Raw genomic sequence first — 26,209 nt, 5'->3', positions numbered from 1 at the left:
GTGGGTGGTTAATGCATATTCATGACGTGATTGAATATGTTAATTAATTGATTATGCAAGTAGTGAGTGGCAAATATTCCACTGTTGCCCTGCATGGGCTACTTTGAGGCGTTACAGGGGGACTGGATATGAGTGCATTTGCAGATACCTCATTAAACATGGCAAATCGAAAACTGTGATTTCCCATAAACCCACTAAAAAGACAAAAAAATGTGTAAGAGGCAAAATTTTTCAAGACAGAAATAGGAGAGCAGATGACCACATGTTCAAGATTTCAACAAAGTAACACAAGCAGATGGATGAATCCCAATGTATCCAGATCAGAGAAACTTGGAACATCTCATCCTCAGGGGAGTAAAACCAGGAAATAGGACAACTCTTGGCCCCAAATACCAGAAATACTTGGGAACTGGAAGTACAAGCAGCCTTTGGTGGTGAGGTCCCAGGTGGGGATAAAGCAGGACTTCCCTGAAAAATGGAATCTCCCAGCCCCAGCTCATCCCACATGGCTAGAGAATCGCCTCCTACTGGACCTGGCAGAGGACCCACTGGAAATCATGTCTCTCTCGAAAGGACTCCATCTTTCCAGGCACCAGCTACAGCTAGTGGGCAGGGTGGCATCATACAGAAAATGGGAGCATTAAAGCAAAGTCTACACACTGCGTGTTGAGAAGCACAGCACACATTCCATGCTGGATTCTAAAACTTGCTAAGAGCAGGGGTTAAAATATTTCTCTCTAGGAAAACTGAGAAGTGCAGAGAAAACAAACAGATACTGATATTTACATGTCCCCATTGAAAACACATGGCCCCAATTTAAGGGTAGGCAGAATCTCTCCAATCACATGCAGCTTCCAGTCTGTTTTAGTGCAGCTGAGGATCACTCAGCTTTTGACACGGTAGTCTATTCAACATGAAACAGACAGACAAAGGGACTGCTAGAACACTGTTTCTCAAAGTGTGGCCCAAGAGTACCTGGGGTTCCACAGAATCAAAGCTCTTTTCATAAAAATAATGGGACTTGACTTACTGTTTGCATCTTTTTTTACTTTTATCTTTTTAAGAGTGTACTGTGATGTCTACCACAACTTACATACCTTTAGATATCACAACAGACAAAATGCAAAACCAAATAAAAGGCCCCAGCTGTGTTTCAGTAAGCTACACATTAAGGAGAGCTGCAAGAATGTAAGACATTGCCTCTATTATATATATATTTTTAAGATTTTATTTATTTGACAGAGAGAGAGACGGCCAGAGAGGGAACACAAGAAGGGGGAGCGGGAGAGGGAGAAGTAGGCTTCCAGCAGAGCAGGGAGCCCAACGTGGGGCTCGATCCCAGGACCCTGGGATCATGACCTGAGCCAAAGGCAGACGCCTAATGACTGAGCCACCCAGGTGCCCCTCCTTTATTATATTTTTTGAAAGCATACTTATTTCTAAAAATTATTCCATTTTTAAAATTATTTTATTATTTTATTTTTTAGGTAGGCTCCATGCCCAGTGTGACCCCAATGTGGGGCTCGAACTCATGACCTGAGATCAACACCTGAGCTGAGATCAAGAGTCAGATGCTTAACCAACTGAGCCACCCAGGCACCCCCCAAATTATTCCTCTTTTTTTTTTTGATGTCCAAATTTTTTATTGTTATGTTAATCACCATACATTACATCATTAGTTTCTGATGTAGTGTTCCATGATTCATTGTTTGTGCATAACACCCAGTGCTCCATGCAGAACGTGCCCTCCTCAATACCCATTACCAGGCTAACCCATCCCCCCACCCCCCTCCCCTCTAGAACCCTCAGTTTGTTTTTCAGAGTCCATTGTCTCTCATGGTTCATCTACCCCTCCGATTTCCCCCCCTTCATTCTTCCCCTCCTGCTACCTTCTTCTTCTTCTTCTTCTTCTTCTTTTTTTTTTCTTAACATATATTGCATTATTTGTTTCAGAGGTAGAGATCTGTGATTCAACAGTCTTGCACAATTCCAGCGCTCACCAGAGCACATACCCTCCCCAATGTCTATCACCCAGTCAGCCCATCCCTCCCACCCCACCCCCCACTCCAGCAACCCTCAATTTGTTTCCTGAGATTAAGAATTCCTCATATCAGTGAGGTCATATGATACATGTCTTTCTCTGATTGACTTATTTCGCTCAGCATAACACCCTCCAGTTCCATCCACATCGTTGCAAATGGCAAGACCTCATTCCTTTTGATGGCTGCATAATATTCCATTGTATATATATACCACATCTTCTTTATCCATCCATCTGTCAATGGACATCTTGGCTCTTTCCACAGTTTGGCTATCGTGGACATTGCTGCTAGAAACACTGGGGTGCACGTACCCCTTCAGATCCCTACATTTCTATCTTTGGGGTAAATACCCAATAGTGCAATTGCTGGATCATATGGTAGCTCTATTTTCAACTTTTTGAGGAACCTCCATACTGTTTTCCAGAGTGGTTGCACCAGCTTGCATTCCCACCAACAGTGTAGGAGGGTTCCCCTTTCTCCGCAACCCTGCCAACATCTGTCGTTTCCTAACTTGTTAATTTTAGCCATTCTGACTGGTGTGAGGTGGTATCTCATTGAGGTTTTGATTTGGATCTCCCTGATGCCGAGCAATGTTGAGCACTTTTTCATGTGTCTCTTGGCCATTTGGATGTTTTCTTTGGAAAAATGTCTGTTCATGTCTTCTGCCCATTTCTTGATTGGATTCTTTGTTCTTTGGGTGTTGAGTTTGATGAGTTCTTTATAGATTTTGGATACTAGCCCTTTATCTGATATGTCATTTGCAAATATCTTCTCCCATTCTGTCAGTTGTCTTTGGTTTTGTTGACTGTTTCTTTTGCTGTGCAAAAGCTTTTTATCTTGATGAAGTCCCAATAGCTCATTTTTGCCCTTGCTTCCCTTGCCTTTGCTGATGTTTCTAGGAAGAAGTTGCTGTGGCTGAGGTCGAAGAGGTTGCTGCCTGTGTTCTCCTTTAGGATTTTGATGGACTCCTGTCTCACCTTTAGGTCTTTCAACCGTTTGGAGTCTATTTTTGTGTGTGGTGTAAGGAAATGGTCCAGTTTCATTCTTCTGCATGTGGCTGTCCAATTTTCCCAACACCATTTGTTGAAGAGACTGTCTTTTTCCATTGGACATTCTTTCCTGCTTTGTCAAAGATGAGTTGACCCTAGAATTGAGGGTCCATTTCTGGGCTCTCTATTCTGTTCCATTGATCTATGTGTCTGTTTTTGTGCCAGTACCATACTGTCTTGATGATGACAGCTTTGTAATAGAGCTGGAAGTCCGGAATTATGATGCCGCCAGCTTTGCTTTTCTTTTTCAACATTCCTCTGGCTATTCGGGGTCTTTTCTGGTTCCATACAAATTTTAGGATTATTTGTTCCATTTCTTTGAAAAAAGTGGAGGTATTTTGATGGGGATTGCATTGAATGTGTAGATTGCTCTAGGTAGCATTGACATCTTCACAATATTTGTTCTTCCAATCCATGAGCATGGAATGTTTTTCCATTTCTTTGTGTCTTCCTCAATTTGTTTCATGAGTACCAAATTATTCCATTTTTAAAAACACATTCTACAATTATTTTTGTGATTTAAAACTGAATAAAGAAAAGAAACCTTTTTTAAAAGTCTTCATTCTAATTTCTAATAGGGAAAATACCAATAGATACAACTCACTTGTAAAACATATCTGCATGGTGCACAGCATCATATATATGTATCAGAAAGGTGGGGAGTTGTCGTGTAGGTGGTTCTTTTCACTTACCCAGTTTTGCTGTTTACATCCTTTCACCTTATAGAGACACAAAACTCTTCTTACCTGGTAGGAATGTGCTGGAGAAGTCTGTCCTTACTCTAAATTTAGTAATTTCCCTTATACACATGCCTATATATATATACCATATATATGTAATATATGTATATGCATACATATATATCCATGGGAAGAGACAGATAGATTGATGATAGACAGATAGGTAGGTAGATACATAGGTAGGTAGAGATTAGATAGATAATAGATGATAGGTAGATATGTAGGTAGGTTGGTAGACATGATAGAAGAATAAATGGATAGGTAGATAGATGATGATAGATAGAAAGATAGGAAGATAGGTGATAGATGATTTAGGTAGATAGATGATAAATGGATGATGGGTATAATTTCCATCAGATCCTGTTTCCTCCTCAAAAATGTCTAGATAATTTTATACAAAGGGATGTATTATAATAACATAGCATGTTTTAGAGCAGTTTTCCCCTGAAATGTCTCATGTATTACCTCATTTGTTCCATTTGCTAATTTCTCCTTAACCAGTGATTTGGCAACTCTTGGGTCTCATCTCTGAAATGTGCAAGAACAATGGTGAGCACATAAATTAGGCCAGCATCTCTGTGTCTGAAAGCAGCGTGTGGGTGGTGTGTTAACTGGCTCAGAAGAGATGGATGTTAGCTCTTCCTCTTACGAAGAGTTTCCACCATCTGATAACTCTTCCACACCTTTGTTTTCAAGTAATCTTTTCCCCAGTGTATTATGGTATGTCCAAACCCAACCCTTGGAATCAAACCGGGGGTGTCCCTCCTCTCCTCTCTTAAGGTACTTCCCTGCCTAGCTCCCAAGATTGAGATCAGGAAACAAACACATTTCTCAGTTAGAAAGCACAATGCAATTTGAAATGTAGAACGGAACAGGTTCCAAGACTAAGACATTAATGCCCACATCCAAAGGCACAAAGTAATTATTTTCCAAAGAGTGTGCCTGCTAATACATAACTGCCAGATGCACAGTAGTTTAGCAAGAGGTATGCCGTAGAATGAATATCAAACAACTCTTCTTTGTACCTATGAAATCCTGCTCCTGTCCGACATCGCACAATGCCACACTCCACAAACATCACAGGAACTCTCTTAAAAAAGCAGACCCAGCCACACTTCTGTCTATTCTAATTCAGCCCTTTATTGCTTCACCCACCTGCTATGGTTTTGTCTGTTTATGTTCAGCTTGATCGCAAAACTGGGAACTATGGCTAGGAATCAGGAGCTGAGAAGTTGCATGAAAGAGACAAAAGAAAAATAATGTGGAGTTGATAGGAAGATACACGTGAGCAGAGAGACTTGCATCATGTTGTCCTCTCTCCATATACATGGCTGAGATTCTCACAGATCACTTCTATTTCCAGGTCCCTAATGGCTAATGCAGCCTCCTTTAGTCTCTGGTTCTTTACAGTCAGATGGTGCAACCAGATTACCTTTATGGCTGGTACACCGTATCCACATGGTCCTATTCTCACTCGTACCCGTTTCTGAATGATTGCCCAGACATACACAGGCTTGAGGGACTTCCTCCCTTTACCTACACCCAATAACGGACTGATGTAAGCTATAAGAAGTTAGACCTCTCGCCTCAAGCAGAACAAACTCTGAGCTGCAGTCCACACTCCTGAGCTCCCTGTGGGGCCAGGCTGGGATGCCTTGGCCTCTGTCCTGCCCATTCTGCCCCCATCACTCCCTGACAATATTTTGCTGAGACCACACCCTCCACAAACCTTGGGCCCTGTCTCAGCTTCTGCTTCTAGAAGGACTGACCAGTGTTTCAACATGAGGGTGATTCCTGGAGGCTGCTCCAACAGCTCCCAGAGTTACCTTGAAGATCTAGCCATTGCCTCTATGTTCCCTCCAGATTTGTGGTGACATCAGTGGAGAAAGCCAGAGAGCTCAGCAGAGATGCTGTGCTGTTCTGTCTTCTGCTGCCCCACCTCCTGTGGCACCGTGGACTTCTCAGGACACCCGACAGCAAGGCATGCGTCTCTGAACAAGCTCCGTGGAGACAAAGCCAAAAGTGATGCTGCAATGGGGTCATGCCCAGCCCTGTTCTCCTGATGGCTCTCCTACTCTCCATTCTCCCATGGAAAGGGAAATGAGTCTCTGTCTCCGATTCTGCTACACTGATCTGAAAATACTCTTGCTCTTGGAGGCACTGGCCAGGTGTTCCCATCCTTTATACTCAGGAACTGGTCAACGTGCCAGGTGGGACGGATGGCTGTTTGGACAGCTTGCTCTTGGTACAATGTGGGTGCTTGGGTGAGTCCTTTCTCAAGAGCTCCTAGCACTCTGATGCAGATTCATCCCAACTGGGACTCTACTTTAGCGAGAGATTTCTAAAGATAGCAAGTCCTTATGGCTAAATCAAAAACAATCGAGCTTCTTATGAGAACCAGGGAGCAGCAAGTGCAGTCTCCAGGAGAAAATAATAGTGAAGAGCAAGTGTTCTTCAGCCAGTGGCTGCCACTGCACAAGACATGGCCCTACCCATTCTTTCTGTAGCATGGTGGAGGGTGAAGGAGTCAAGTAGACATAGTCTTCTCTACCCGCCCAATAGACATGCCAAGAAAGCATGAGGTCCTAGGGTCAGCCAGCTTTCTAGGCAAGCTGGGACCTCTCTTCTGCACTTGAGGGGCAAATAGCAAACATGAATTTAAACCCAGAGGCACAACCCTCATTTAAGATGCCATTAAATAAGATATTCGAAAATATAGATAAAATAGACACCATATTAAAATATTTTATAAGGGGGAGCCTGGGTGGCTCAGTTGGTTAAGCGACTGCCTTCGGCTCAGGTCATGATCCTGGAGTCCCAAGATCGAGTCCCCCATCGGGCTCCCTGCTCGGCAGGGAGTCTGCTTCTCCCTCTGACCCTCCCCCCTCTCATGCTCTCTCTCTCTCATTCTCGCTCTCAAATAAATAAATAAAATCTTTAAAAAAATATATTTTATAAGGCACACCTATCCTAAGAAAGTTCAGTAGAACATACAAGGGGATATTAGGAAAGATAGCATGCCGAGTCAAAATCAATAAACTAAGTAAGATAGCAGGAGATAGGTATTGGTATTGGGGCTACACGGTCGTTATCTGCAAGTGTTCACAAGTGTTTTAAGATGCAAGTCAACTCTTGACACAAAATAAGGACACATCTTCTTAAAATTGAGTCCAAAATATGATCAATTCTCATGAATAAATAATGTAATTCAATGAAGAATATCTGAAATAGGAAGCTATCATATATGAACTGGCTCCCTGAGGGCCATTCTTCAGAATGTTCTCCACGTCATCTGTCACAAGTACAAAACATGGCTCATGAATGAAATGATTCAGAAGCCAAGCTCATATGGAATATGCTTCCCTGCAGATAATTCTTTCCAGGTTGTCTTTTACAAGAGTGAGAGCTAACAAACACCTAAATGCACACACACATTACACACATACACACACTATACATACACACATTACACACATATTTCACACACATTACACACACACATTATATACGCATTACGTACACACACATACACACACATTTGGAAATCTGTAGTTGTGCCTTTGGGAAGATACAGGTGGACACCTCTGGTTGAGCCGCAATGCTTTTGAACGATGAACAGGTTGTGCACCCTCAGAGTGAGCTCTGTGAATTTGTGATAAATAACACACGATGATGCGTGTGAGGTCTCAGCCCTTGGCAAAACCTCAAATACAACTGGTTTATGTTTTAGGTAAGCTGTAACATTCCTTCTCCTCCAGGAAAAACTAAGATGTTCATCCATTTAGGAGAGCTGATAGTTTATTCTAAGATAAACAGGCATCCTACTCTTCACCTAAATACGGGAATGATTCCATTGGATGCACAGCATTCTATCTCTATGCCAGGGCAATGAGGCAGACCTGGTGTCTCTTCTCCACATTAGCAGTGGTTGTGGGTGTGGATGTTACAGGTGTTCTAAGCTTGACACAGGACTCAAAGGTTCTAAACAAGAAGTTTCGTATGTTTGCACCATAGAAACATACATTTCTTGGATCTGGCATAGCATGTGATGAAATGTCATGAAAATAAGATACATTAGAAACACTTGAAAGATGCTATCAACATAACATGTCTATATAACTCTATCAAAATAATATCAGTTTTAGGGGTAGTTCTCATTATTTTACAAAACAAATGTAGTCATTGTGATGAGTAAATGAAGAGTAAATGCCCATCTCCCTGCTTAATCAAAAATTTATATTTTCTTTTTCTTATTTTGCAAATATGATAACCTGAAATGTTGGTTTCATGTCTGTGGTTTTTTTTATTAATAGTGTGACTAGCCATTCGTATATGTTCATTGACCATTTAAATCTTTTCTATGAATACATTTTTTTATATTTTAAAATTATTCTTGTGGTCCAATTATCTTATTAGTATATATTTTTCTTACTTATTTGAAGCACTCATTTCAAGGAAACACTAAAATGGGCTCATTGCTCCTTCTGGGTGTTGAAATGATAAAAGAGAAACGATTACGATTTCGGTTTTATTTCTTTGTTTACAGTTTCTGGCTTTTACAGAGTCAATATGGTCCTTGAGATCATGAATTTTGACATCTAATATCCTGATTTTATGATTCTCTGCAGTCACATAAAGCTTAGGAAGGTTATGCCACTCCCAAATCTATAAAAATACCATTCCTCTTTTCTCCTCATGATATTTTTTGTTTTTGTTTTTGAGGGGTTTTTTGTGTTTTTAAGACTTAAAATCTTATTTGTGCAGGTGGAGGTCTATCTGTATACTACTCCCCAACACCCAGTAGACAGCCAAATGTCCTAACACTGTTTATGGAAATGGCTCACTGATTGGATCTGACCTTCTGATGTATGATAAACACCTCATATACATGGATCTGCCTCTATATCTTACATTTTGTTCTTTAATGCTGTATTTCTCTCTCTGCTTCACTTACCCACTATTTCCATTACAGTTAGTAGAGAAGAATCCATTAATATCTGATGGAGCAATATTTCTGCCTTATACTTCTGTCTCAAATATTTTTTTCTTAATTATCATAGCATATTTCTCAACCCCAAAATGTAAGACTCGGTTTGGTAAGTTATGCCAAACCTCCCGTCCATTTGTTTGAACCACATCACATTTATAGATTAATTTAAGATGGATGCGTATCTTAAGCTTACCATTTCAGTCAGAAGAAAAAAAAGAAGCAGTGGTTTAAAATAATAAATACCCCCAAAGAATTTGGTAAGTTTACACTTCCAATACAAGATCCTCTGGACTGTGCTCTTTTCCTGAATTATTTTTAAGCCATGGAGGCCATAGGATATTCTGATGATGCATGGTCTCATGAGGGAAGCCAAATTTTGCATGGGCTGCTTTATATCAGACCTAAACCGGTAAGATTTAGTAAGTGATCTTGCAAGGAAAGAACATTATGCATTAATTGACTTCTGCAGGCTTCTCATCTCTGCGTCTCTGTTGCAAACACCTGGTACAGCAGGTAGTGTACTAGAATGTGTACAATGGTAGAGACTATGAACTCAAATTTTTCCTAAATAAAACAAGTAACAGTAGATACCTCGGATCCTAGCTACCATGGTCTAGAGAGACCGCTTAAAATTATGAAAAAGGCATGCTCAAATTTAATTCCTTGGCTCTCTACAGCTGATTTTGTCTTATTATCAATATCAGATTCCAAATTAATCAGTATGGTTTTCTCTTCAGCACACGTAAACTGAACTGATGGACCACACGTACATAGAAAGCATGAATGATTTCCACGTGCATGTGGCTGAGAACCAGGTCTCGGGACGGCTTTGTTTTCTTTTCCCCAATCTACTGAACTTTTATTCTCGCTGGAAACAAAGAAGTGGTGGGTAAAAAACTAAACAAAACTAAGACACTTAGGCAAGGGTGTGGTTTTTATCTAAAGCAAGGGCTCCATCAAATTCCAGAACATTGCTTGATTTGGTGAGTGAAAGAAAGCTCACAAGGATTGCCAGTCTTCCAAAATGAGTATTTCACTTTGAGTGTTAATAATAGCGTCAAGTTGTTAAGCCTCATTTTGGTAAACGGATGGTGAGTATTTTTTGTTTGCTTTCTGGGGCCACAGCGTGTTTTTCTAGATATCCATTAGAGAAGGCCACAAAGTCGGGATCTGCATTTGTGGGAAATTTGTATATTGCAACAAAATTTATGCAAAGGCTACCTCCTCATAAATTCTGAAGACTCTGAAGTAATGGAGGAACATATATTTCTGTGTTCAGATGGCCAAGGTCAGTGATTCAAAAGACTATGGTAGCTGGCTAGTTCTAGAGTATTCTATGATCTCCAAGGACACACACATCATGTCTTCCATATCATCAAGTCACTCATGTGCTTCTCATCCACATACTTACATTGTGCGCTGTCAACTCAAATAAAAACACACAGCTACCAATGGCGATGATGGGTCTGTTCCGTCCATTGCCAAGGTGGCAATGATACTATATCCATGTTTACGTAGCATCCCCAGAAATCTCTCTCTTTCCCTCTGTTCAACCATTCCCATGTCACCTGTCAATCAAAACTCACATTGTCTCTGGATGCTGAGAGTTTTTCCAGCCCCTCGTCTGCATCTTTTCCTTGGCCATGAGCTATCTGAGCTTCTTCTACCCCCTTTGCTGTGTCAGTGATGTGATTGCGTTGTGAAGACAGATTTATAAAGATAAATATAAATTTATGAATGTATAAACATAAAGCTGAAGTTAGTATAAAACGATGGGCATGGGACATAGGAAACTCCCATACTGCAAATACGTATGCAATTGAAAACGAGAAATACTAAAACAGTTCATGTCACTGGGAAAAGAAGATGCTCCTTTTTCATTGAAAATGTTCAGAATATGTCTCCTTCCCTTTTCTACCCACATGTATTTCACAAGCAAAGATACTCCTAAAGCTAAGATTATTACCTTTGATTTTAGTTTTATTTTTTTGTTTTGTTTTGGAGGGAGGAGGAAGATCTCAGGCAAGAAACTACTCGATAAATGGGCTTAAATATAATTGCATGCCGTTTTAATTGAAGCTTTCATAATCACTACAATAAAATTACTACTTTACCAAATGTAAACTATATATTCCAGTAACTATCAATCACACTGACAACCTCTGGAGTAAATGCAAGAATTTATCTATTTCATCTCTCCCTGCAATTCTCGTTCTATTTATAGAGGCCCCCGTGGCATTGATTAGGACCTGTTTCAGGGAAATTTTCTCCAAATCTCTTGTTCTATCCTCATATATTTGTTTCTGCTTTTATTTCTTGGTAATGGTAGCTTTGTTTTTAAACTAGAGCGTCTGCTCTGAGTTACTTGAGAATGAAGACATGTAGTAACACTGTGTTACAGCCATTTAGCCTTGGTGAAGTTTTAGCTACACATAATTGCCACAATCCTGAATGCTGATAACATTGGCAATATATGTGAATAATGGCTTATCAATGAGAAGTATAGGTTGAGTCTTTATGGATTAAGTTAAAGCAACATTTTAAAAAATGACTTTATACTCCTTAATGGGTCACGAGGAATTAGCATAATATAGTTCTGGCTTCTCTCGTGCTTTTCCAGCTTATGTTATTCGGCAGAAGAGTCTCTGTGGCAGTGACCTGAGTGTAAATATTTCTCATCTGGACCCGCACCACCCATGGCCCTGTCATTTTTCATTCTTCTCTCTTCTGTATCTTTTGTGCCAGAGTCATTGGGATGTTTTAAGATCATATTAAGTCCTGTTGATGCAAAACACTAAAGCTTTTATTTATTTTATTTTTTTGCAATGAAGAACATAAAGGAGTCCATCCCCTTAACTACAGGGGACCCGTTCCAAGACCTCCAGTGGACCCCTGAAAATACAGATAGTAGCAAACCCTATATATGCTGTGTTTTTTTCCTATACATATCTATGGTAACATTTAATAAGTTAGGCACAGTAAGAGATTAACAACTGTTAAGTAATGATAAAATATCTCATTGTGCCATACTCCTGCTTCTTCTTGTGATGATAAAAGACCTACACGATGAGATGAAGCGAGGTGAAGGACACAGGTGTTGCGAGATAGTGTTAGGCTACTGATCCTCTGAACACACCGCAGCAGGAGCATCTGCTTCTAGAATGCTACTGAGCGCAAGCAACCGAAATCGTGGATAAGGGGAGAATACTGTCTGTCGATATTGTACAAAATTGGAAAGTAGAAACACAAAACTATAAATGTGATCAAAATCATCTCGAATCTCATGAGTCAGGGATAACCACTCTTAGCGAGTTCTATCATCCTGCGTTCTCTATGTCTTTAAATATCCACACAAATTTTTATTTACAAAAATGGGATCTCCCATGCATCTCATTTTTAGTATTTTTTGCTTTTCCTTCAGCCACTTATGCTGGACCTTTTTCCAGTTCAATATACATGCACTGACATCATCATTTTTTAATGGCCAAGGAGTCTATCCATTCATTGGTACTCCCAGGTTTAGATGGTCAGAATGTTTCCTCATCTCGATGGCCATGCTCGAGGTTCAGTTTTCAAGGTGGTAAATGGAACACACTTACCAGCTAGTCTTTGTTAGTTCACCGAGCTAGAAGTCAAAAGAAATAGATGCTCTGAAATGCTCAGAAGAACACATGACTTGCAAATTCCCAGTGGACGATGCATAAAACATCAGATGAAAGAAGAAATCAAAGCTGAAGACATGATCTGAATTCTGCTGCGCAAGGTGAGAACAATGCTATGTTTCTCTAAAGAACTCAGCTTCTAGAAGTTTCAATCTCTGAATACAGTTGACCCTCGAACAACGTGGGTTTGAACCACTTACGTATATGTGGATTTTTTTCAATAAATGCAGTGTAGTACTATAAATGTATTTTCTCTTCCTTTAATTTCTTTTTTTTTTCTTCCTTTAATTTCTTAATCACATTTTCTATTCCCTGGCTTACTCTATTGTAAGAATACAGTTTATAATACATATAGCATACAAAATATGTGTTGATGGACTGCTTATTTATTTTATTGCCAAGGTGTCTGGTCAACAGGAAGCTATTAGTAGTTAAGTTTTGGGCAAGTCAAGAGTTATACACAGATTTTGACCTGCACACAGGGTAGGTCGGCAGCCCGGACTCCCACATTGTTCAAGGGTCAACTGAATTTTCATCTTGTGCAAGTTGATGAAATCCAACATCTTGGGAATCGATTTCTAACAGTAATCCACAGTGGAAACATATCACTGACTAATACTATTTAGGATGCATAAATATTTAACATGAATAGCATCATTTTATGAAGCAGGTTCCCTACAAGCATATTTTGCATTCCATTGTACCTACAGGTAATAGTTGGGGATGGTAACATGTGCTTTATTCTCGCTCTTTTTTTTTTTTTTTTTTTTTTGCAAACGACCTGAATCTAATCTAAATCAGGAGATCTTTCGCAAATAATTCGTACTGGTACACTTTCTATAAATTTTGTGATAATAAATAACAAAGCAGAGAACATCACTTTGCTAACTGAACATGTGATTCTGTGCAAACACAAGTGAAATCGGAGGAGGAGATGTAGTGGTCTGTTAGGGAAGGAAGTGACCTCCTTTCTCCACACGCATTTCAGAATGAGACTAAATTGCGCTCTGAGAGAGCACCTGCAGGAAACCTTGCCTGCAGCCTTAGCATCTCCTCCCACCCCTCTGGACTCCTGCCCACCCTGGGCTGCGGATTCCGCCCCAAGGCTAAGACAGCTGCGAGAGAAAGAACGCTCATCTTCATGAAAATAGGCTTTGAAGCCCTTTTGCAGATAAACACTCTTCATTTGTTAACGACTTAATCCTTTAATTAAAGCTCACTTTGTTAGGTGGCTTGGCTTTCAAAAACAGCCCAAGCAGATATTTGCATGAGTCCTTTAAAGACCATCGGACCAAAGGAGGTGGTTAAAAATATATTGTCCCAGGCTTACGGTAAACCGATGCAATCTATCCTTACCCGGGATGGGAAAAGAAGGGAAAAGAAGCCTTTCTGTTGAATTAGGTTTCCTGAAATGTAACTCTGCCTTTTGCAACCATCTAAATTTGATACGTGTGGTTGTGTAATTCACTCTTTAATAACTCACCAACATTAAAGTTCTTTCCTTTTCTTTTTTGGTTGAAATTGTAGATGAGTGAAAATGGATACATGGAATTCGTAAACCTAAACAGTATAAAACCTAAATTGAATGGGGTCGCTAAAATATTATTTCACTGGAAATGGGGGCTCTGGTGTATTCTTGATTCAGAAAGGCAGTTCATTGGAAGCACAGTCCGGATGGTGTGTGAAGATGTCATTCCTGCTGCGTTTATACTGTTGGTGGGTCTTTTAAGCTTAGGGGATTGAACGAATAATATCGATATTTTAGTGTGCTACAGGTGTTACACCAAATGGGAGCAGCATTGTTTATCGTATATCCGGAGAGAGAGAGAAAAGTTATAAAACGCCAAAGTAATTTTCAAGTTAGAAGCGAACTCACACATTTGATGACCTAGTTCTTTGGGGGAGGGAAGGGGGACAATCCCCAGAGATGAGCAATCACATATAAGCTAAAATGCAATGAGACATGAATCCAAACAGAAAAATAAAAACTAGGAGAGTTAATAAACCCATTTAAGAAAGTGGACAAATAAAATGTGAAAATACCAATATCTTTAAGTGTGATGTGGCCGCGGTGAGGAGATTGAAAGCAATCACATTCCCCTCATGTAAAATGAGTATTTTTAAATCCTCTGTAAAAGTATTTGTAGAGAAATGGGACTACTGTAGCAAAGTGCCACATTTTAAATTAAAAATACGGAGTTAAAAACAGGTTGCTGGCCGCAATGGACTAAGAGACATGCTTTAGCATCCCTCATGAAACCATGAGACATGGAAGAAATTGAAGGAAAGGCAGCTTTCAAGAGAAGTCTTCAGGAAACACAGAGCAGTGATCTTTGAGAGATGCAAGACCGACTAGCTGACACCCAGTACCGCCCCAGCTTACTAACTGCCTTGAGAGTGTTTCCACACCATGACCTAGGATGAGAGAAGACAAGCAGAACCCAGAAAACTCTCTGAATCTCGGGAGACCAGAGTAGGTAGGGTTCCTAGGACAGAGTACATGAAAAGAGAGTTCTTCACTCAGAAAGAAGAATGGAGATCTGTGGAGAGTCCTCCCCACACTTTCAGTTGAGTAAATATCAATGAGGAGACCACGATGAAGGATGCTTAAAGCCAGGGAAGTAACCACCAAAAAAATACAGTAGGATCTACACAAAACAACATGAGGCGAATGATGTGGGACACAAGGGCAGAAGAAAAATTATTAAATTTCCTTATTACCTACAGCCCATTGACAAGTCCCTGAAACAAGCAGAGTGACCTTCCTCTAGGAAATCAGCTGCCTCCATGTTGACACTTTGCTAAGGGCAAAAGACAATCCTAGCCCTCTCCCCACCCCCAGGATCCTGTAAGTCTACTTTATTTTTTTAAAATATTTTATTTATTTATTTGAGAGAGAGAGTGAGAGAGAGAAAGAGCACAAGAGGGGGGAGTGGGAGAGGGAGAAGCAGACTCCCTGCTGAGCAGGGAGCCCGATGCGGGACTCGATCCTGGGACTCCAGGATCATGACCTGAGCTGAAGGCAGTCGTGTAAGTCTACTTTAACATATTAAAAATTCCTTTGGAAACTTCCTTTATCTCTAAATGCCCCAAGATACATGTTGGCAATCATCCCCCAAGTATATGGCCCACCGATAGACATCTGAAGGGTCTCATGACTCAGGTTTTATTAGACGGTAATAAATGACATTTTCCCAACAATAGCTAGCCCCCTCAAGGTCCTGGAAGCCTTGCCTCCAAAATTCCTTAGAGACTTGTGCTATCCCTAAGCCCCTTCCAACTTGAAAGTATATAATGGACCACTCCTCATGACCCTGGTCCTGTCCCCATGCTTCAATAAAGCCACCTTTTTGCACCAAAAACATCTCAAGAATTCTTTCTTGACCATCGGCCTCGAACCCTAACACCTTTCCTATATCAGCCAGGAAACAAACCACCAGAGGTGAGAAAGAGTGTTTCCTGGAGATCGCCCACAATCAGGAACAGCTCCTGTTCCAACCAGCCATCCTGGAAAACTTCATGGAGCTTGGGGGTAGTGGATGAGCTGCCCAGAAGGATTTTGCCTCAGTAGGAGATGGTTTGTCTGGGCCTGACAACCACTGTGGTCCAGACTAACCAATCCTAACAGCAAGATATGAAAGAAACAAACTCTGTGTGTGGGGTGTGTGTGTGTGTGTGTGTGTGTGTGTGTGTGTGTGTGTGTGATGTACATGTGTCCTAAAAGAAAGGCCAAGGATATTATAGGAATACAAAAATACCCAACGCCCAAAGAGGTCAAATTCACAATGTTTGACGTCCCATCAAAAAAGATTGCCCAAGACGTTATCAGTGTACAGAAATCAACAAATCAACTGTGTTTCCATATACCAGCTATTGGAATGGGAACTGAAATACCATTTATCAAGAAACACTTTTCACTGTACCATCAAAAATACAGAATGCACAGGGGCAAACCTGACAGAAGATTGTAGAGACCTGTACACAGTCTACCAAAACCATTCCTGAGAAACTTAGAGTATTAAGAGTCAGAAGACTCAGTATTGTTAAGATGTCAATTATCTTCAAATTGATCTGTACGTTTAAAAACATTCCACCTCAATTTCTAGCAGGCTTGTTGGGTAGAAAATGCCAAGTTGAATTTGACAAGTTGATTGGAAATGTAAAACACTTAGACTGGTCAAAACAACTTTCAAAAACAAGAATGAAATAGAACATGTATTACCTGGCTTCAAGTCTTATTTTAAAGCTACCATGATCAAGAAAGTAGACTATCATGAATGATGTAGGAAAGGCATTAGGTTTGAAGCTGACAGTCAAGAAAGAATTCTTGAGCCATCTTTAGTGCAAAAAGGTGATTTTATTGAAGCACGGGGACAGGACCCGTGGGCAGAAAGAGCTGAACCGGGGTCATGAGGAGTGGTCCATTATACACTTTCAAGTTGGGAGGGGGTTAGGGATAGACCAAGTCTCTAAGGAATTTTGAAAGCAAGGTTTCCAGGACCTTGAGAGGGCTAGCTATTGTTGGGAAAATGTCATTTGTTACCGTCTAATAAAACCTGAGTCATGAGACCCTTCAGATGTCTATCGGTGGGCCATATACTTGGGGGATGACTGCCAACATGTATCTTGGGGGGTTTAGAGATAAAGGAAGTTTCCAAAGGAATTTTTAATATGTTAAAGTAGACTTACAGGATCCTGGGGGTGGGGAGAGGGCTAGGATTGTCTTTTGCCCTTAGCAAAGTGTCAACATGGAGGCAGCTGAGTTCCTAGAGGAAGGTCACTCTGCCTGTTTCAAGGACTTGTCAATGGGCTGTAGGTAGCAAGGAAATTTAGTAATTTTTCTTCTGACTTTGTGTCATCAATCTACAACATAGACAAATCGATGGAACACCATACATGGTGGAGAAATAGACACACAGAGATGTGAACAACCGATTTTGGAAAAATGGTTCAGCGGCAGCTTAGTGCAGGAAGGACAGTATTTTTAAGCAAATGATCACAGAACATATATAAAAACCAAAGCCAGAAAAAGCCCACACACAAAAAAAACAAAAAACAAAAAAACGACCTCAGTACCTTCGTTGCATCATATTAAAGAATTAACTCAAAATGAACCATAAGCTTGAATTTAAATTGAAATTGAACATCTACATGTATGAAATTTCTAAGAGACACAAATGCAACATTGGGTCAGCCAGTAATTTCTTAGATGAGACTCCAAAATCGCAATCATCAATGAAAAGAACTTTAAAATTTGAAAGTACCTGCTCTTCAAAAAATGCTGTTAAGAGAATGAAAAGACAAGTACCAGAAAGAAATCATATATCCAATAAAGAAGTTGTAGTCAGAATACACAGATAATTCTCAAATAGAAAACAAACTACCTAGTTTTTTAAAAATTGGCAAAGATTTGAACAGACACTTCAGTAAGGAAGATATATGCAAGGAAAATAAGCACATGAAAACAGGCTCATTGTATCAGTCATTTGGGGAACATGATTAAAATTAAAATGTGCTTCTACCAGTAGAATAGCTCAAATAAGAAATCATCACCATACCAGGTTGGGGGAAGATATGCGGGAATCGGGGCCACCTTTCATTGCTGATGGGAATATTAAAGAGTGTAACCAATGTGGAAAATGGTTTGGCAGTTGGTTGTAAAGTTAAATAGACACCTACCATACCACACTGACTTTTACTTCTGTTATTTACTCCCAGAGAAACCAAAGCATGTGTGTCTACCAACACTTGCAAGCCAATGTTCGTAGATGCTTTGTCGCAATTGCTAACTGGAAACAACCAGATATCCATCAGGGAAATGGATAAAGTATGGCATGGAATGGATTGCTGCTCAGAAATAGGAAGTGATGCACTACTGATACACATAAAAATATGGATAAAATAAATTGTGTCAAGTGAATACGTCAGACCAAAACCAAAAACCCAGAATAAATACCTTATGATCCCATTTACATACATTTGTAGGAAATGCAAAGGAATCTCTATGCCAGGGAAATGATTACTGTTTCCCTGGGGATGGGGCGGAGGTGTTGGGGACCAGGAAAGGTGGGAGGCTGGGTTTGAGGGGTGTGAGTAAACTTTTGAGAGCAATGGGAATGTTTGTAATCTTGATTATAGTGATGATTTCACAGATGTGTATAAATATATATGTGTATATATATATATATATATATATATGTATCTTTCAACACTAAACAAGTAGTAGACTTTAAATATGTGCCCTATGTCAATTTCATCTCAATAAAACTTTTAATACATTGACAGGTTGATTGAGTTGCATTAATTGGGTTTTGAATGCTAAACGAACTTGACATTATAGGACAAAATCTACTATGTTGTTGTATGCTGTATTTTTGTCCCACTTCTCCTACATTTCTTTAACTTCTTTACTTTCTTTTGATTGATGTATTTTTCAGATAACATCTACCATATCTTTGCTCTTCTAAGTGTTTCTTCAATCTGCAAGGATCTATAAATATCAAATCTGTGAATATTACCTATTATTTTTAAACGGGGGAGAGGATCTGAAATAACTATGGAGTAAAACATTCGTGTGTGCTAAATGTAGGTTACCGGCTTTTGACCTTGAAATATTTCATAATTTAAAAATGCAAAAGCAAAATGCAAAAAGTGAACAATAGGCTAAGAAAAACACTAGAAACAGTTATGTGGGTATATGACAAAATTATCATCTAAATAGCATATCGAAATTCTGTTGGGAGAAAATACTAAGATAGCAAGAATTTAACCTGTATATTATTGTTCAACAAATTGACAATCGTTGAGTCTAAAGGGGTAAAAATAAATCCAGCCTTGCTCATAATAAATATACTCAATTTTAACATGTTGCTCTATTTCTTGTATTAATTTTAGATTGCATTGTTCCTGCCTGGCTTGAATATTGTGCAACTCTTCCTATCACATTCATGACTTTGTAAAGGTAGCATAGATTTGGAGAAAGCAGTTTGTTAATCTGAATGAAAAGCCAGGAAACGATTCACACACTCTGATCTGGCAATTCAATTATTGAGGAAATATACTAAATATCTCCTCGAAAATACTGAACAATCTGCAGTTCAAATGTGTTTGAGATAATTTTTTATTATGTCAAATTGTTGCAAATAATCTAATTCCTGCATGCTCTTATAACAACATGGAGCTTAGCAATTGAGGAGGTATATTCTAACAGCATGGGGAATGCCTTATTATGATAGCATGTTGAGTGGAAACAAAATATAGAAAAATAGATGTGAAAAAGACAAGGAGACATAGTCAAGTTGCATAAAAGAGAAATACCCATAAAATGAATAGTGAGAGTAGTACATTTATATTAAAATTTTCTATGATGGGAAAACATTTTTATAACTAAAATAACAGACAGGTATAAGCAAATATCTTCATAACTATTGGGCATGGAAATAAATCATAAACTAAATTTCTGAATGTGCCTTGCAGAGACAAACTGATGTTCAAAGAGAACTTGGAATTTTGAGTGGCACCAAATGAAAGGGATCGGTATTCTTTAAGAAAGGACGACCTGAATGCATTTCACGACGACTTCTACAGAAGAGCTTAAGACATGATAGGGATGCTGGAAGGAAACATCCAGGTGTGGAAAATTCTGATATTTTGGATTTGGCGATGGATGCTTTCGTGCAAGGACACGTCCATCAGGTCGCTGCAAATTTCTTACACTTAAAGGAAAAGATAGAAGTGTTAATTTGGGTTTTCATATTTTGAGGCTCTGGGTTCCCCAAGTTTGATCTGTGTGGGTCACAGAAGCAAGAGGCTGAGGAACTGATAGGGTGGACAGTGTCTGTGGGTGTTTGTGTGTGTGCACAGATGTGCGGGAGGTGAGGGCCTGTATAAGGGTGGCAGGTGGTGAGGAAAGAACCATGGAGATTCTGAATGTGCCTTAAAAATCGTGTCTGCAGTTGTTCATATGTCTGAAACAAAATTACACCCTTTCTCTTGTCACCACATTGGTCCTTCTGTTGTCCTTTGGGCAGGCAGTCCTCACAGAGGACATAAGGACTCAAATGTTTGAGGGACATTCCCCTCAGTTCCTCGGAGGCAGCAAAGCCAATAGATGAGTTTGGAGCAGGGTCCCAGAAGAGCAGAGAAGAGAATCCGTCATTCGGACACCGAGCCCAGCCTTTCCCTGCTCCCTGGTGACAGCATCTGGGTATTCTGCTAGAATTGTCACTTGTGCTACAGATGTCTCGGTTATTATGCAAACAAATCACAAATCTGTTGTCTCTCTCTTCTGTGCACTCGATGTCTCCCAGCTTCCATCTCAGCTGTAGGCTTCTGGCAAGCCCATAAAATGTTCAAAAAGCATCCCCTTCAGTGAGCTGGCTGCTTACAGCTCATATCCGCATGGATGCTCCCTGAGGATAGAAACCCTTCCATCGGCACTGTGGATTCCAGAATGGCCCCTGATTCAAGGCTATTCGTGCTTTGCTATCTGTTCACCCCCACCCCCACCCTGGTCATCTTCAGCTTGTGCTCACTGGATGAAGTTCATCCATACCAGGAACCCTCCCCAAATATTGCATCTGCCCAAGTATTTGTAATTGGTTGACTTTCACATACAGGCATACGATACTGGGCATTTTGAGCTTCCTCTTGGATGCTATGACTCAGTATAGCCATTATTCAAGTGTGTGGTGTTCCAGGAAGAGGGAAGAGCATTGGTGGCATGGGACTGAGGAAAACTTTCTTCCTACCAAGGTTCCCCTGTGACTTTCTCTTAAATATCAGGTAATAAAGGATTGAGGTGGAGGGTAGTCACGTAGGGATTCCTACCATCTTAAGTGTTCCTTAAAATGTTATTTCTCAACAGCTGCTGGAACACCTCTATAGCAGAGAAGCTTAGCCTTCCAGGAAAATCTAAATTTTTCCTTCCAGAGATTCAGAATGGCTTCACTGGTTTTAAATCTGGTAGAGGAGATATAGCTAAAGCCAAGTCATATACTGCCTTCCCTACTCAAGTCTCAATGTGAGATATTCTCTTCTACTGTGGAGCCAACTGTGGGGTTTGAATATTTCAGATCCATTGTCCCCCCATTTTTTTTTTTCACCACAATGTTTAAATCAAGTGAGTAATATCTTTCCCAAATTCAGGTACCATTTCTTTTAACATGGCTCCGTAAGTCCTTTGGGTATCATGGATCATGGACCCTTTTATCTTATTAACAATCCTGTGTAGTTGTTACAATCTCCTGAGCAAATTGCCATATTGACAAAAATGTGTTCTATATGTAGATGGCATCAGCTCAGAACAAAGAGTTGACTGTAATAAATGTATGCTGATACATATAAATATTTTCTAATTATACATGTCAAAAGATTGTTCTGTATACTCACACTTAAAAAAATGGATGCAGTAAAAGATAACTGTGTTCAAGTTATATTGTCAGAAAGATTAAACCCAAGCAAAGAATGAAAATGTATACTATAAGTCTACCAACATGTCACCCTTCTTCATATATCATTAGAAAATTTCACAAGGACCTGATCATCTCCACACACTTTCAATTAGAAAACTTATAATCAGCATATGCATTGCTCATTCACATTAAAGCTGCATCCCTCCTCATGAGTAAAACAAATAAATGGATGAAATATCATTTTTATACTAGATGCTACCTTATGTAATTAATTTAGAGATGTAAGCAGATTGACATAATTAGGATATTGAGCTGAATTAGTATTTGTGTGATGCAAATAATAATAGCTATTGCTAATAACTAAGAATCTGAAAATGCTAATTTTTACACACACAGAGTAATAAGCCAGCCATTGGACTAAGAAGAGAATGTCAGCTGTGACTTAGGATAGTAGGCATTAGATCTTGTATATTTTTTAAAGATTTTATTTATGTATTTGAGAAAGAGAGAGAGCAGGGGGAGGGGTAGAGGGAGAGGGAGAGAGAATCCCAAGCAGACTCCCCCCTGAGCATGGAGCCAGATGTGGGGCTGGACATGGGAGCTTGATCTCATGATGCTGAGATCATGATCTGAGCTGAAGTCAAGAGTTAGACACTTAACGAACTGAACCATCCAGGCACCCCAGTAAGCATTAGATCTTGAGAGTACAGAAATATAAAGGAGATACTACTAATATATATTTAAAAAATCAACTAGCCATGCAATTGCCCTCAGAGATAAGGGTTTGGGGGTAACCAACATGGCTCAGAGCTGAATGAATATGGCAGAAGGAAAGTTACCTGGTCGCTCACTGATTCACATTCAGTCATTAGCTCCAATCAAACTCTGGGCTTAACATTCCACATTGAGATCATAAATATCAAATTTCAGTGTCACAAAATCCCCCTGGTAAGTTTCCATAAAATGTTGTTTCCACTGGATCAATAACACCATGCTTAACAATCATCCTCAGGAACATTAGCAAGTCACATGGATCATGGACAATATTTGTGAAGACTATTTATGAGGAGGGAGAGAAGAAGAAGGAGGAAGAGAAAGTGGAGGAGGTGAAGGAGGTGGAGGAGGAGGGGAAGGGGAAGGAGAAGAAGAAAAGGAGGAAGAAGAGGAGAAGAAGAGGAGGAGGAGGAGAGAGAGGGGTAGGAGGAGGAAAAGAAAGAAGGAAAGGAAGATAAATTGGCAGGCAATTATATTTTAACATTTCCTCAACAGAGTATAATTAAATTTGGGACCAAGTGCTTCTAAAAAATAGTATTAACACTATAGTAGAAAAAATGGTTGCTAATGATTAGCTTTCTAACAACAATAATCAAGACGAATTACATATAGTACAAAAGGGACTATACCACATGCCCCTCCAAATCCCAATTTACCAAGTAGAATACTAAATAGAAACAAGGTGAGAATTTGTAAAAAGTGGTTTGCTAAAAATGTGATGCCATAAATATTTCAATAAGCTAGACTTCAAAATAAATGCTTTGTAAGCATTTCTTGAAGATAGTCTTCATTTTGTTTGAGTAATATTGTAATAATTGATAGTATTGGGGGGAAAGAGGTTCTTCATATACTCAATCATTTAACAGAAAGGTGCTCCTTAGGGAAATGTATACTCTGAGTAAGTGTTAATAATTATTTTTTCCCTAAATTTTTTGCCTCCTTTCTTATTCCCAAGGAGATAAATCTTGCATAATGGGAAAGGCAGTGAAAATTTGTTTAAAAGACTCCACCGCCAGGTGAGTACATGAGGAGCATGCTTCTAGGAAATGCAACAAAGTGGAAGGTGAGGAGATAAAGGACATTTTCATTTTATTTTATCCTCAAGTGAGGTTGACAACCCTTCCGGAATCTGCCCATGAGTCACTCACTGAGTCTATTGTGTTCGATCCTGAAGCAGTTTGTTTATTCTTAGATGACTAACACTTACTCGAAATGCATGAAAAACGGCCACTTATCTCTGAAAGACGTCTCCACTTTTTTGTGTGAAATGTGATACTTTCCCCTGAAAATCAAGTCCATGGGACACACGAATTAAGTTAGTTCTGAAATATGAAGTTAGACCCTCGAAACCAATAACCAGGCTATTGACTGCCCCAGTACCTTGGCTTATAGAGGTTTAATAAATGCCTTCCAGGGCCTACTTAATAACACTTTATTGAGTTTTAGGGGGGAAAAAAAAGATAGGCATCATTTTTTCACTCTGCATTAAAGTGACGAACACAGAAATAATAAAACATACAATATGATAATGCCACCACATTTAACTGATCTTGCATGAAAAGGTCATCTTTTGAGCATTTTTGCTAGATTCAGATGAAGTCTCCAGATACACAAGATAGATATTGAAAAACTGACTCTGAAAAAAAATCAAAGGGTACCAGTTCTCAGATAAAGAAAATCTTGATCTTAGTTCAACTGTGCTTCTATATATATTTTGTAAATTGTGTAATTACTTAAACATCACTACATAATGGAATTTGAAAAATGCATTTTGAAATACTTTTAGTTTATAGAAGATGTGATGATATTGAAAGAAAGTTATCAGTGATTTGCCTTGTAAAAAGAGAATGCTCTTTCTCTAGATCCTTTAGACTAGTACTTTCTGATAGAACTTCCTGCAAGAATGGAAATGCTCTACAGCTGAGCTGTACAATTGGTTATACACTGTCAGTGTCTACATTGATTTAGAGTCAAAGGATGAATTCCATACATAAAATTCCACCTATTTCATATAATCCCATGTAAATACAATACTTGAAACATCCTTTAAAAATATCTCCACAGATTTTAATGCACCCTGCAAGAATTATACATACATACTGGATTATTTCCAGAATTATATGAACATATGGGACTCTTTCTTTTGATGTCTTTGGTCATGACTTTGAAGGGCACTTGGATCTCATCTCAACCACAGCATTTTGGACAGAATGTGCCCTTTTATAATAAAATATCTGGGGGCGACTGGGTGGCTCAGTCAGGCTCCAACATGGAGCCCACTTAATAAAATAAAATAAAATAAAATAAAATATCTGAAGAATTTAAGACTACAATGAAACAATATAACTTCCCTTTGATGTGAGACCCTAAATTATAATGTTGTCAGAGATTTAAAAATACATTTTTATGATTACTGATTATTAGGATACTGATTGTCTGATTATTATACTTTTTTCTTTTTTTACCCATAAGTCTACATTAAGTCTCAATGGATTCTACAGAAAGCAAACCTAAGTTTCAGTTGAGGAAGTGCCTGGTTCAAGCAGATAAACTTGGGAGTGCATTCATGTGGAGGATGGAGACATAGGGATGGGAAAGACTCGGTTGTCCATCCACAGCTGCCTCAGCTCAATTAGCCTCTTCTAAAGAAAGAAGGAAAATGCATATAACAGGGTAGTATCCAGACTCAATGTGTAGAACAGCTCCTGTATGTTGCCTCTGCACCTAGTTTTTAATATATTCATCCTCTCTGCTTAGATCTAGAACAAGGAAGGAAAACTTTTTCTGTAGAAGGTCAAGGTCAATATAATAAGCCTTTTAGGTTTTGAGGACCATTGAGTTATTTCTCAATCAATGCTGGTTACAAAACCAGATGTCAGACTGGAGTCGGTCCATAGCCATAGTCTGCTGACCCCTGATATCCAACTCTGGCAGACTCAACACTCACTAATAATGTTCTCATGGCCAATTTGGAATGTTGTCCTCTTCTTTTGTGAGTATGTACATACACACTTCCTTTTGCTTTAACAGAAACCATTTCCCCCACACCCAAGCATGGAAGCATCAATGGGTTTGCTGGTCATGATGGGCAAGGCCACCTTGCTTACAACAAAGTCTTTAGATATCCCACAGACTCCTAGAAGAACTCAAGGGGGTCTTCAAAGCCTCCAAGGACAAGGGGATATACACCCATATTACAGTTGGCCTTGTTGTAATTATCTGAGAATTGGTTGGATGTTGAATGGGAATAGCTCCACTGACGTACCGCCATGGATTTATCCATTTAAGCCTAAGGGAGATGAGTACTCATTGTGGTGGAGCATTTAGAATAATATAAAACACTGTGAGAGCCCACCATCTGTTGGCTCTGTGACAGCAAGGATCCAGGACAGTTAAAGCTTTAGTACAACGCAGTGCCAGGGGAGGGGAGAGAGAGACGGAGGAGGAGGAGGAGGAGGAGGAGGGGGGGGGAGGAGAAGGAGAAGAAGAAGAAAGAAGAAGAAGAAGAAGAAGAAGAAGAAGAAGAAGAAGAAGAAGAA

This window comes from Neomonachus schauinslandi, chromosome X (genome assembly GCF_002201575.2).
Source record: "Neomonachus schauinslandi chromosome X, ASM220157v2, whole genome shotgun sequence".
Taxonomy (NCBI): Eukaryota; Metazoa; Chordata; class Mammalia; order Carnivora; family Phocidae; genus Neomonachus; species Neomonachus schauinslandi.
The sequence above is the reverse complement of the archived record's forward strand: the minus strand, read 5'-3'. Positions refer to the sequence as shown.